The sequence below is a fragment of the Hyla sarda genome, chromosome 11 (genome assembly GCF_029499605.1).
Source record: "Hyla sarda isolate aHylSar1 chromosome 11, aHylSar1.hap1, whole genome shotgun sequence".
Taxonomy (NCBI): domain Eukaryota; kingdom Metazoa; phylum Chordata; class Amphibia; order Anura; family Hylidae; genus Hyla; species Hyla sarda.
The window spans coordinates 52,505,352-52,516,281 of record NC_079199.1 but is presented as its reverse complement, the minus strand read 5'-3'; the positions used below and the strand labels follow the sequence as shown (position 1 = coordinate 52,516,281).

The following is a 10,930-nucleotide window of genomic DNA, read 5'->3' as shown; positions in this document are numbered from 1 at the left end:
TTCCCATATGCGAAAATTCGTACGCCAGTCTCACACAGTAGTATTAGAGCCTTCTTTAGACCGCACAAGCTGGAAGCAGAGAGGGATGATCACTGTGATATGTACTGTGGAAAAAAAAACAAAAAAAACAATATTCGTAATTACGAATATATTGTGCTATGTTCGCGAATATTCGCGAATTCGCGAATATGCGATATTCGCAAATAAAATTCGCATTGCGAATATTCGCGAGCAACACTAATGAGAACTGTCGCAGGGCCCTTGTGGCAGACTCAAAAAATCAATAGCACAAATAAAAATAAAATAAAATGGAATGTGACCACCTCAATACTGTTTCCTTAATGGTAATATCAGAGTAAAGTGTCCACATGGCATTATAATAAAGTGTCCATATGCTGTAAACCACTTTTGATAGTATGAAATGGCCAAATAACACAGTCAATAGGAATAAGTTACCAGAATAGCACTGTGGTGCAGAGCACTGCTCACCCGATCCAAGGAGATGCATGCGATATAGAGCTCAGACCTCGGAGCGCGGCTCCAGCCTCTCGGCCGTCCTATTGTGCGAGGCGGATTGTCAGCAAGACAAGATGATGTGCGCCATACATAAAAGAGAGCTGTTGGACAACATCTCATGCTCTCCCATGAACACTCAGCTTAACTGAGCATGCATGTATTCTTAGTAAAGAAAGACACTGTTAGATTCCTCCAGTGGTGGCTCATCTCTCTGAGAACAAAAGGATCAAACAGGTGGATGCCAACATGCCTGGTCATTCTTTCCATTAGGAAAAGTTGGGAAGCCCCTATAAACAATTTCATTGTTCGCCAGGTCCTGACAAAATTGGTGGGCTTGGCTGGCATACCTAATATGCATGGCCAAGTTTGTGTGGATTTCAGTTTTCTATGCAGGTCCAGGCTACCCAAAGTATATTCCAAGTTGGATAAAATCCATGCCATCTTACATTACAACTGAAGTTAATGGAATATAGATTTCATATGGATTATATTGCCGAATCTGCATGGAGAAATCTCCACCTGTACAGGGCCTAATAAGTTAGAGGGGGAGGGGCTACTGCAGAGCAACGGGCCTATATATTGTTCTATCGTAGGGCCCCTCTGCTGTTTACTTTAATCCTTCTCTTATGTATAGAATATCTACAGCTGATACATAATTTCCAATAGGTGTTTGGGAAAAGGACGGGTCCATTATTTATGTGTATGACAGGATGCTCCATGTCAGAGCTTTTATGTAATAATTGATTTTCAGAATCTTGTTTTTCATTTATCATGTAAAGCAAACACTGTACACATGATGGATGTACAGCAGATACGCGTCGCCGTAAAGCCATTCATCTTCCCAATCAGAGTTCTTTCAAGGGTTCCTAATTTCCAGCGCTTTAAGGAGTTGCCGCAAAAGGTAATCAGGCGTGAAATATTATTTTTTTATTTTATTTGTCCGCGTCGATGCACACCTCTCCAGTCCGCTCTTCATTCATGCCTGCAGGCCTCATTGAATGGTCAAACTGTTCAGCTAAAAAGACAATTTTCACACTTTCTTCATCCAAAGCAAAGCTGAGACCTAATGCATAATTCATGACAAAATGGATCTTATGCAAATGTAAAAAAATAAATAAAAATTTGTTAACGTGTGACTTTAAAAATGGCCTCCATTACAACTTTATTTAAAGGTCCTTAATGCTTGTCAGATCCAATACACAAATAAAATGTTAAAACTGCCAAAAATACCTATATATTGCCATGGCCTTGAGAAGATTGCTGGAGGCTATGTCCTCGTCTCCGAGGGCGGCAGATGTGAAGAGTCCATTGGGAGTCAGTACTTGGAATTTCATCAGCCTCCATGGGTGACCTCGTCTTTTCATGCGCCCTGATGGACATGATAAATCATCTTTACAACAGACTCTAATTATCCTTCGTGTGGCCTGGTGCCTCTTAAAAAACACAATCCTTACACTTTCCTTTATTGGTTTTTAGAAGTCATCAATGGTTTGTCCTCCTTTGGGTCCCAAGGGCTCCTCCACGTGGATTTTACACTTAAATGAGTGTGAATTCACCAAGTCAAAACCTCTCTATTAAGTTATTCCAGACTTTACACAGCCTTAAATTTAATTCCCGGTCTATTCGGCACAAGTTAAAATTTGATTAGGTCAGAATTAAGCTGATTGACTAGCCGTTATTTTATCAATTAATAACATAATACCTTAATGATTGGTTGGGGTAACACATTTCATGGATTACAGACCAGATTTCCCCAGGGGGCATTAATACTGTTGTTTAATGCATTAATGTCATTCATGTCCCTTTAAATTTCTCCAAAATTTTTGAAATGGCAAAAAAATTAAATATAATAAATAATGATCTAAGCAGCTAATGATATCACACGTCCATAAGAACAATATATTGCATGCAGGATTAATGGTGTTAGCACCTGATTAAGTCCTTAACTAAGCAGATGGTTGTTTACATGATTTAAAGGGCCACAAAACCATGCACTAAAATTGATCTGCAAAGAAAATACGACTTTTGACATTCTAAATTGAATATGTCAGAATTACCGTGGCGGGTTAAGAGATGTGACATTGAAAACGTGAGCCCATTTACTTAAGGGCAAGCTGTTGCTTTGGATTGTCAGGTCTTTTTTATGATAGGACACATATCAGAATCATCATACAAACCAGTTGAGTTTTTTTTTTTGCTATTGGTCAGCATTGGCAAGGGAAATTGTACTTCCAGTTACAAATTAATAGAACACTATGAGCATTTTTGCAGTAGAGTCAAAATTAATTGTAGATGAATGGAAAGAGTAATTTTTTCCCTCTCAAGAAAAAGCGCCACTCTTGAACATAGGCTGTGTTTGGTATTACAGTTCACTAGAGTTGCAACCCCAGGTATGGACAAAAGAGGTGCAGGTTCTAATAAAACGTAGACCCTTTTATTTTAATCATGTATTGTATAACAATCCTTCATACACTGGATTCCTAGTTATGTACATTAGATATAACTACCATTGAACTACATAAGAACCCTCTACACGTATACTGTACATCTGTACTGTATATCTACCAGGCTCAAAATAAAAGACAACTGAAAGGATATAACTATTATAAATCAACAATATTCCATATGATTGCAAAAATGAGCACATTCCATCTTAAAAAGTCATACATTGTCCACATAACTGGGCTATATTCTGCGTAGTCAATAACACTAAACAATTCTAAACAGTGCTCAAATAACTCCATAGTGCTATTATATATGCATTTAATTGATATCACATTGATAGGGTGATATTATTTGGGTACCATATTATGTTAAGTGTTCTACAGTGCCGAAATAATGGTGCCATATAGTACCTAATAATATCACTATAACATAGTATGCCACCTAAACAATATTAATTATACCCTAAGTGGTATATAATGCCAATATATTAGCTATAAATAGTACCTAATAATATATTTGTATAACAGTACTCTGCCGTGAACAAATAGCACCATGCGGTGCCCAAATTATAGCTCCATATAGAAATGAAATAACATTACTTTATAACAACCTGTCATATATAGTAGATATATTGGATTGTGGCATTCCTTGGAGGAGAGAATGGTTTTGAATTTTGTATGCTTGTATACGTTGTGAACGTTAGAAGGAACAGCAGGCCAGATAGGGTCCTTTGTCTAGAAGCCCTAATGTGTGTTGTGCTTACAGCTGCACAACCTAATCCGGTGAGTTACCCTACCCTACCATTTTGTTTAACATTTTTTATTGGTCTGGGTGCGGAGACCCTCACTGATTTCTCTCCTCTGCAGGAGGTGGGTTCCATAGACTTTATATAGTATTTGTCTCCTGGAGTCAGCACTGCCTCATGGGAAGAGACACTTAGCTGAATACTTCTCCCTGCTCGGTCTAGAGATGGGTGGGGGTCTCAGCACCCTAACCCCAACAGATCAAAACGTTTCATATATCTCTATGACATGCCAAAAAATTTTTTCTTAAAATAACAGTAACATATAACTGTTCTATCGAAGGCCTTGACAACACCATACAATATTCAGACAACAGCGCTACCTAAAAACTTCCAAATTAAAGAATAGTATTCCTAAAAAAATATCCCCATATAACAAATAATGCCATAGGTTTCCCATATACTGTACAGTGAAACCCCTTTCAAAAGAACCTCTTGACTAGATTTTCCATCCCTGCCCACAGTATGTACTGTATACTTGCCATCTTCTTTGAGAGGACCACCCTTCTAGACCATCAATTACATTTTGGGTGGTCTTTGTGTTTATGATGATTATTATCAACGATTTAAATGATTTTGCGATGTTTAGAGACAGTCATTGTGTACGGTGTGAAAAATCGTTTGCTTTCTAGAACTAACTTAAGATGCTTTCCCCAGACACCCCCACTTTGGCTTATAGTATAAGTACATTGACTCACATGAACTCAATTATTTTCAGTGCAGCGTATTGGACACGACTCATGACTGCTCCTCTGCATTGTGTGAGCAGTAAGTTTATAAAGATGGAGCAGAACGGGTTCACCACTGGAGTCTTTTCAGGTCCTCCTGAGCCTTTAAAGAGCATCTGCTGGGACAGTGATTCCTTGAAGTAATGGCTGTCTGTTTATCAGTGATGGAGACTCCTGAGGCTCAGAGATAACATATTTATTGAGAGACTTGCATTAATGCGCAGGGATCACTTTCAGGCGAAACAAGAAATAAAACAGCTTTATCTGGTCTAATAGCTACGCTGGAAGTTAATGTTTCACTTTATTTTAGACACTTGGAGGAGATAACGCAGCTGAAGATGTCCCAACGTCTCAGCAGGATGGGAGCTTCTTCCCAGTAGGGAATTAACCAAGATGTTAATTCTCTCCTGGGTCAGACTCTAATGTCAATTCTTGTTTAAAGAGACAAGATAAAGGGATCACATATATTTTGTTAATTGTATTTGTAGAAGAAATTAATCTGTACTCAGAGCTGTGTGAAGCAAGCTGAACATCGATGATAACACAGGAGAAGGGCAACAAACAGTTTACACTGCCTCCACTTGGAGCGATAACATTGCTAGCACATCAGCATCCTAAGACAGTGATGAAGATGGTGGAGTACTTACAGGACCAAAGTAGTACAAGTTCATGGCAGGATAAAACAGGTATTGAAAGGCTTGTATAGGATGATAAAAACATGGCTGCCACCTTCCATAAACAGCACCACTCCTGTCCATGGTTGTGTGTGGTATTGCAATTCATCTATACTATACCTAACTTGATTATTGCTCAAAGTTCCTGTAATGTGGTGGCATCTCTCATGCTTGGGTTACCTTTGGATCATGTGCTGTGGTCCATGCTCCTCTTCACTCCTGTTGCCATTTTAGAGTGTACGCATGCTCCCTCTCTGCTTTTTAAAGGCACTCAAGCTGGTCCATTCTGGTTTGGTGACTGGGTATAAGTGTTATAAAGTTACCTGATCAATAAGATTTGTTGGAGTCTATGTTTAACCCCTTAGGGACCGGGGTTTTTTCCGTTTTTGCATTTTCGTTTTTTGCTCCTTGCCTTTAAAAAATCATAACTCTTTCAATTTTGCACCTAAAAATCCATATGATGGCTTATTTTTTGCGCCACCAATTCTACTCTGTAATGACGTCAGTCATTTTGCCAAAAATCTACGGTGAAACGGAAAAAAAAATCATTGTGCGACAAATTTGAAAAAAAAAACGCCATTTTGTAACTTTTGGGGGCTTCCATTTCTACGTAGTACATTTTTGGGTAAAAATGACACCTTATCTTTATTCTGTAGGTCCATACGATTAAAATGATACCCTACTTATATAGGTTTGATTTTGTCGGACTTCTGGAAAAAATCATAACTACATGCAGGAAAATTAATACGTTTAAAATTGTCATCTTCTGACCCCTATAACTTTTTTATTTTTCCGTGTATGGGGCGGTATGAGGGCTCATTTTTTGCATTGATAGGACTTATTGATCGCTTTTTATTCATTTTTAAATGATATAAAAAGTGACCAAAAATGCACTATTTTGGACTTTGGAAATTTTTTGCGCGCACGCCATTGACCGAGCGGTTTAATTAATGATATATTTTTATAATTTGGACATTTCCGCATGCGGTGATACCATATATGTATATTTTTATTTACACTGTGTTTTTTTTTTAATTGGAAAAGGGGGGTGATTCAAACTTTTAATAGGGGAGGAGTTAAATGATCTTTATTCACTTTTTTTTGTTCACTTTTTTTTTGCAGTGTTATAGGTCCCATAACACTGCACACACTGATCTTCTATGCTGATCACTGGTTTCTCATAAGAAACCAGTGATCAACGATTCTGCCGCATGACTGCTCAGGCCTGGATCTCAGGCACTGAGCAGTCATTCGGCGATCGGACAGCGAGGAGGCAGGTAGGGGCCCTCCCGCTGTCCTGTCAGCTGTTCGGGATGCCGCGATTAGCCACGGCTATCCCGAAAAGCCAGACTGAGCTAGCCGGCCACTTTCGGTTTCACTTTTAGCCGCGCGGCTCAGCTCTGAGCGCGCGGCTAAAGGGTTAATAGCGCGCGGCGCCGCGATCGGCGCTGCGCGCTATTAGAGGCGGGTCCTGGCTTCACTATGACGCCGGGCCCGCCGTGATATGACACGGGGTTACTGTGTAACCAAGCGTTATATCAGGAGAGCAGGACCAAGGGCGTACCTGTACGCCCTTGGTCCTTAAGGGGTTAAGCAAAAGTGTTCTGTTCATATGTTCTGTTACCGTGTATAAATACGTTCCTGCAGGCTGCCTTGTCTACAAGGTCTGACTATGAACCTGTGTTGCTCAACCTGACCTTTTTGCCTGTCTATAATCATGCAAGAACTCTACCTGTCTAGACCTCACCTTGTTCCCAGCCTATTCTCCTGTCTGACCTCTCAGTACCTTACATTGGTCTCTTGTTGGGCCGCAATCTATACCTTGGAGACTCCAAGAGGTAGTACTATATCTACATTCTGGAAAAAGTGAAAACCAGAGGACAGCTTAGACCATGGCCTAAATCCAGATTGTTTAGGTTGCCACTTACGTGGGTAGATCTTTGCTTCAGTATAACAACTGCAATACACATATCTTCTGTGGTTCATATGAACTGGACTTCGATTACTATAGAAGAATATGATAATGTGGTTCAGCTAATCCACAGGGGACTTGGGTATTAGAGATGAGTGAACTTTTGAAAAAGTCGATTCGGCCAATTCGTAGAATTTTCTGGAAAAAAAATGTTTCAGGTCGAATTTATTCTTGGCAAATCTGTATTAAAAAACGGCCTACAGAGAGCTTCATGTTCTAACAGGCATAGGCAATGTACTGTGTTAGTGAAATAATACTGTTATTCAGTATGACATGCAGCTTACAGGAATTACTATTAGAATCACTGCTGCAGAGCGTTAATGTGGCAGCAGGGAGACCATATGTTGTCACAATTGAAGAGGATAAAGAGATTTTTTCATGTCATTTTTATTTAATGTAATTAAAATGTATTTACATTTTTTTGATTACCCATTCTGGTGAGCATCGAGCTGGCGGTCCTCTGCCAGGCGAGATGCCACCTGTTCCAGCCCCTGCCTCTCAGCGCCCCCCCTGACTATGAAAGTGCGAATGTTTCATTTAATCAGTTATGGAAGGAGTACAAAAAACTAAAAACAGGGGGGGGGGGATAGCAATCTTGTACGGACTACGCGTTTCAAAAGGTATCAGGACCTGAGGAAGAAAGGGATACCTTTCGAAACGTGTAGTCCGTACAAGATTGCTATCCCCCCCTGTTTTTTGTTCTCTGTTACCTATATCATAGCTAATAAATATCTATTGGATTTTAATACTGCAGTCTGCAGTTCTATTTCACCAGTACCAGTGAAGCGCTCCAGCACTGTCGGCATTTTTGGGGAAGCCTCCTGCCAGAGACACCCCGCACTCCTTCCATTGTATTTTACCACTCTTCAGTGGTTCTGACATCCAGCTGCTCCTGGTCAATTAAAGTTGTCCTCCACCGCCCCTGCACACTACACGTGCAGAGAGACGTGTGACCCCTACCACCATCCAAGCTCGGCTAATCCTAAGGGCTGAGAGGCGCAGGGATCTCCCGACATCTGCCCCGCATCTGGATACCTCTGCCCGCATCCATTAACATCGGAGGACCAAAGCACCTCCTCCCGCAGCACCGCTACCTGCAGCACCGCTTTTACAGCTAACGGTACCAGCAGTAACCTGCTCCTGCAGAATATCCACGGCCAGCTGAGAAGATCCAGTAGCAGAGGAGACCTTCAGCGGTATCGGGATTCCCGCCGCACTCCCCCCAAAGCGCTGTCCAGAGTTTTGTCTGCTCGGTAGCACAACTTGACAAGGTGAGCAGGCATTTCATTTCCTAATACCTCTGCCTATCTAACGCTCTTTTTAGCAAAGGTAAAGGCACCATCAAGGCACCATCTCTGTGTTTTTTCTTTCCATATATATCCTGTATTTAATCAGTTATAGTTCATTGTTATCGCTCCAAGCTGTTTCATTGGATTCTTGTGATAATTCCACAGGTAATATGATGTCGACGACCATAGGGCCTCAGTCTTGAAAAGATTACATTGATTTTTTTAAATTTAAATTTAAGATTTATATTAGATTCCAAAGTTTAATGTCCCAGTGTATACTTTGAACTAATGGCACAGCCAGAAGCTGGCTGAAGCATGAGGAGACCATATAGTAGCTGAATTGCACAGCCTGGAGGTGGCTGAAGCATGAGGAGACCATATAGTGGCTGAATGGCACAGCCTGGAGTTTGTGGCAGCATGAGGAGACCTTATAGTGTCTGAATAGCACCCTGGAGGTGGCTGAAGCATGAGGAGACCATATAGTGGCTGAATGGCACAGCCTGGAGTTTGTGGCAGCATGAGGAGACCATATAGTGGCTGAATGGCACAGCTTTGAGGTGGCAGCAGCATCAGGAGTCCTGAAAGTTACCCAGTGATAGAGTGGTGTGGTGGGTGGCAATACCAGTACCCAGTGACGAAGGTGGGAGAAAAAAGGTCTGATGCGGAGGAATGTTTGTAACTGGGGAGCAACGCCTTAAATCTGTTTGGCACCATCCATATTTGTAAAGTGTTGGTGTGGCACCATGGTCAATCTACTCTGATGCATCAGGCATTGGTGGGTGGAAATCCTGGCTGATCCATGCCTGATTCACAAAGGTCAGTCTCTCCACATTTTTCGTGGACAGACAAGGTCTCCTTGGGATGACTATGGCCCCCACCGCACTAAACACCCGCTCTAATGGCACACTACTGGCCGGGCAGGACAGCTTTTCCAGGGAAAACTCTGCTAGTTGCGGCCACAAATCAAGTTTGGCTGAACAGAAGTCCAGCGGATCTTCAAGGTGTGGCATGGGCATGTCAAGGTATGCCCCCACCTGCTGGTTCAGGTCCTGCTCCAGGTCTACCTGCTGCTGATGAGTTGCTTCACTATGTGGGTGAAGAAAGGTACTCATCAGCGACTGTAGACTCAGGCTGCTGCTGATGGAGCTGGTACTATTCCTGCCACCCCACCCCTCCCCAGCAGCCATGGCAGTGGAAGGTGAGCATAGGGGTCCCCTCCGATTCAGACCTGCAAGAGGATGGACGATGGTGCCAATAGGCATCGGCCAACTGACTACATAGGATGCCTCTGGAATAGGTCAGTTTAACCTCCTTCTGAGTGGGTGTAAAAAAAGGCCCCTATTTTGTGGCGGTAGCAAGGGTCCATTAAGGTGGAGAGCCAGAAGTCATCCCGCTGCGGAATGGTGACAATTTGGCTGTCACTACGTAAGCAAGTGAGCATTCATCGTGCCATTTGTGCAAGTGACAAGGAGGGAATCCCTGCCTCCATCTCCACTGCATACTGCCACAGTGTGTCTGATTCCTCTGTCTTGCCTTCCTCAGAACTCTCTAGCTCCTCTGGATGCTCCTGCTCCTCCTCTCCTGTCAGATTACTAGAAAAACCGCCCATTTGGCGAAAAATAAACTGTGCTCCACTGTGCCCCTCCCCCTCCTCCAGTTCAGCCCCCACAGGGCTCATGTGGCCGTGAGATGTAGGCGCCATGTCTCCAGTGCCCTGACTAGCCATCGTTTCCAACACTTGTTGTAATAAATGAAGCAGTGGAATGATGTCGTTCATCCCGTAATCCCTGGCGACTTACTAATAATGTGGCTTCCTCAAAAGGCCTGAGCAACCAGCGGGTGTCACGTATGAGCTGCCACCGGTTAACATTGAAGTTACTCAGGGGAGTACCCCTATCCACTTGGATCATTAAGAAATCAGTGATGGCTTTTCTCTGTTCGTATAGTCGGTCTAACATACGGAGGGAGGAATTTCAACGTGTGGCAAAGTCACAAATCAGACTATGTTGTGGTATACCGTTCCAACGCTGCAGCTGTGGCAGAAGTGCATGCAGATTTTCATTCCCATTGATAGGATGTCTTGCAAATGGGGGAAATACTTCAGGAATTGCTGCACAACCAGATTAAACACGTGTGCCATGCAGGGCGCATGGCTCAGTCTTCACAGTCGCAGCACATGCAAGATGTTTTTCCCGTTGTCAGTCACCATGGTTCCCATTTCCAGTTTTCGTAGCGTAAGCCATGATCTGATTTCTTTATGAATGACTTTCAGCAGTTCCTCCCCTGTATGACTTCGTTCACCAAGGCAAACCATGTTAAGAACAGCGTGACACTGCCGTGCCCTCCACACATGGTATGCTGAAGGGACACTGAGACTTGTCTGGGCAGTGGAGGCTGAGGACATGGTGGAGGATGAGGAGGCGGAGTCGCACACTGTCACAGGACCAATGGCCTGAGAGCATGGAGGAGGAAGCGGCGTGACCTGTCCAAGTTGGTGTTGTGGC

At 42.7% G+C, this 10,930-nt stretch overlaps 1 long non-coding RNA gene across 1 annotated transcript in view; it reads right to left on the bottom strand.

Moving 5' to 3' along the window:
- Positions 1-1,301: 1,301 nt before the first annotated feature.
- LOC130295163 (uncharacterized) overlaps positions 1,302-10,930 on the bottom strand; it is a 45,264-nt gene continuing 35,635 nt past the window's right edge. The window contains exons 5-6 of the long non-coding RNA XR_008848715.1: positions 1,747-1,885; positions 1,302-1,607 (exon numbers count right to left, since the gene is read on the bottom strand). This is a non-coding gene — a long non-coding RNA (uncharacterized LOC130295163). The remainder of the gene's footprint in view (positions 1,608-1,746; positions 1,886-10,930) is intronic.